The sequence below is a fragment of the Contarinia nasturtii genome, unplaced genomic scaffold (assembly GCF_009176525.2).
Source record: "Contarinia nasturtii isolate CC-2019 unplaced genomic scaffold, AAFC_CNas_1.1 Cnas_scaffold_5143, whole genome shotgun sequence".
NCBI lineage: Eukaryota > Metazoa > Arthropoda > Insecta > Diptera > Cecidomyiidae > Contarinia > Contarinia nasturtii.
Genome location: NW_022202421.1, coordinates 1 through 3,296, shown reverse-complemented (window position 1 = coordinate 3,296; position 3,296 = coordinate 1). Strand labels below are relative to the sequence as shown.

Below are 3,296 nucleotides of genomic sequence, written 5' to 3'. Positions count from 1 at the left end.
TTTTTCAATTTTTTCATATTTCTGCTACACTCTAATGTATGTAAAGTAAAAGGTATAAGGTTAAATTATATAAATTCACAACATGTTAATTTTGAAACAATAAAGGATTTATTATTATCAACCAGTGAAAATGAAGGTGAAGAAAGAAAAATGGAATTGGAACACTCAATGATTCTTCGTCAGTATAATAGTGTTGTGTACACAATTACAAACAAAACGTACAAATACGAAATAAATGCTACCAAGCGTCGTCGGTTAGTCGAAAATCCTATGGAAACATTACCATTTGGTCATATATAGTTGCAATTTTGTCGCATCACCTTCTGTGATGTTCATAACATAACAATAAGCAATGTAGAAAATCCAGGTAGAAATAATAAAACGAAAGAAAAAAGTCACTGTTGTTTTATTTTCAATGGTCAAAATACTTCTTTTTTTGTTTGTATGTTTCATTTTCAGTTTTGACTTTAACCATTCAAGTTCAAAATGAGTGAAGCTAACCAACAAGAAAACGAGCAAAATAATAATATTTTTTTAACATTCAGAATGAAGAAACAAATTGCAATTCTTGCAATTGAATTAAAAGTTCTGATCGAGAGCAACAAAAATCAGGGTAAGTGAATAAAAATTAGTGAAAAAAATTGAGTTTGTTACACTCAATAATTATTGAGTGTAAATTGTGATTTTTTTCTATTTTTCAAAATAGTGGATCATTTACGTTCATTCATCGAAGGTGTTTTCCCAAGGGATAAATATTTTAAAGTGTTGAAGGGATTTGATTTGTTTTTTTCAACCGTTGAACGTATTTATGAAGATGTGGTTTTTTTTTTCAATGGATCGAGAAATGGATAATTTCATAAGCACACCAGATATGATAATAGTTTCGATTCAAATGAAGCTGTAAATGGTTATTACATTATTATTATGGATATTATTATGGAATTACAAAAGCTGTAAATGGTTATACTGAAATATGTAAGTAAAAGTGTGCATTTTAAATTTTTGTTCCATATTTAATTAGGTAGGGTCCTTTAATTTCTGGTGAAATAATTTACTACTTAGAAATTTAGAAATAATTCCTGTTGCTAGAAATTAATTCCGGATTAATTCCTAGGATTTGTTTTTACAATTATACATTTTTAGTGGAATTAATTTCTATCTAAAAGATACTTTGAAAATAGATACTTTACACACAAAAAATAAACCTGACAAATCATTTTAGGATTCCTATTAAAATATTAATTTGTAAGGTTTCCTTATAATATGGCAACATTTTATTAGGAAACCTTTAAATAATAAAACATGTTTTGTTTCAACACAGTGAAGTTGGCTTTGACGTTTAAGCGCGCCAATTTATCAGGATTCCTGTTAAAATATTGCGATTTTATAAGGAAACCTAACAAATTCATTTTTTAATAGGAATCCTAAAATAATTTGTGGGGTTTATCTCTTGTGTGTATAGATAATTCCCCCTAGGCTGTGATATTAATTGATAATCGATGTAGCACTTGACCAGAAGACTACAATATCTGACTTTAACAATATTTCACTGAATCTAGGGGGCAGACACGTGGAATAGGATTAGACTTTTAGTGTAAAGATTCGAGAAATTGCAATGAAATAGCAACACCTGTGAATGGATTCGCGTGGAATAGCGAAACAGTGCATGGAATAGCAAAAATTGTTTCACTTCAAATCCATTTGACAGTTCTTTTGACGTTTATTGATGGATTAGTGGAATATTGCGGAATAGCAGAATTAATATTTTTGATGGAAACAGTGCATGGAATAGTAAAAATAGTTTCGATTTTATATTTGTGTTTTTGGATTAGTGGAATAGCTGGATTAGTAATTTATATAGTGGATTCGGAATTTATTCTTGGTGTCTCCCCCCTAGCACTGGATATTTATACGGAAGGAAGTGTCAAGGTTCAAAAGATAACATCAAAGAAATTATCACTTCGCGAAATAAATTCAAATATCTTTGCACCATATAAATGCTAGAAATTCGCAACAGTAAGTGGTGTACTTATATGACAGGTACGTAGCGAGGTTATATAGCACTATAGAGGTTTTCAGAGTTCACTCCTGTATGATTTTATTTTTTGATATGTGAAAACGTCCGTTTATCATTGTTTCCCCTATTCGCTACATTGAACGATAGCGTGAACATAATTTTCTTCACTAAATTTCAGCTCCTGACGATATCTGGCTGAGCTGATTCATCTGGCTGAAAATATCTCATTATAATGTCTGAATAAAACTTAAATTTGTTGAAAAAGGAATGTTGGGATCACACACACACTTTATCGCATTCCAAAATGGTATTCCTTAACAGCGAAAATTGAGATTTGGTAGTAGCAGCGGAGAGAACAACACACAAAGAATCAATGTTGTACACACAATAGCATTGCATCGGAACAACGTCACAACGACGACAACATGGCGACGCAAACGGATAAACGAAAACTGTATCAACAGCAACAAGAAATCACATTCGGGTAAGTTCGTTTGAATATTCTACTCTGTTGTCATAATTGTCATGTTTTGCATAGTAGCTAACGCATTCGCTGTTCAATATCGGCCACTGTCAACGACAAACCGATTTGAATGTGTTGGTGTGAGAGTGTATTTGATTGCGACATTTCAAACCAACAAGTCGGCAACAAGTCACATCGTCTTGAACCATCATCAGTGTAAGAACTAAAATTGCTGCGCATAAATTTTCAGTTTGCATTGAAAGTGAAATATTCTCTCGAATTGGATTTTTGTCGGTTTTTCCAAAAAAAGTGTTCGGTAAGTATTATTTCAAAATATAATATTAAACAGAATTTTCGAATTTTTTTTACAAAAAATTGACTGCATGCTAGAATTAGATTGAGATAGAGAGAATACAATACAAAATCATGTTCAATTATGAATTTCATCATTGCACACAGTGGATTACGGGTACCGCTAGCCAATAAAGCGACGCAGTTTCTTATGATTTTTCAAAGTCTACTTTGACAACGATATGCAATTGAATATTTTTTAGATTGATTTTTTTCATATTTAAAAAAAAAAAATTTTTGTTTTCAACATTTATCCATTGGCAAGAATATAATGTAATTTTGTGTGTGCTGTTTTTCTTCTCTCACATTTCATTAGCAATAGCCAGCAATGGCCAGTATATCCAGCGAATACGATGATTCCGATGAAGACGAAGAAGAAGAAAAAGAGGAGGCGAGAGACAAAGTTTTGGCCAAGCGTATTCATTTCAACGAGGTAAGTGCATTTGAATCAAGTTCATTCATGTC

General features: G+C 31.5%; 1 long non-coding RNA gene across 1 annotated transcript; it reads left to right on the top strand.

Moving 5' to 3' along the window:
- Positions 1–2,366: 2,366 nt before the first annotated feature.
- On the top strand, positions 2,367–3,264 carry LOC116351287. The gene is made up of 3 exons (XR_004202119.1): positions 2,367–2,501; positions 2,559–2,796; positions 3,148–3,264. It is a non-coding gene; the product is annotated as an uncharacterized LOC116351287 (long non-coding RNA).
- Positions 3,265–3,296: the final 32 nt, after the last annotated feature.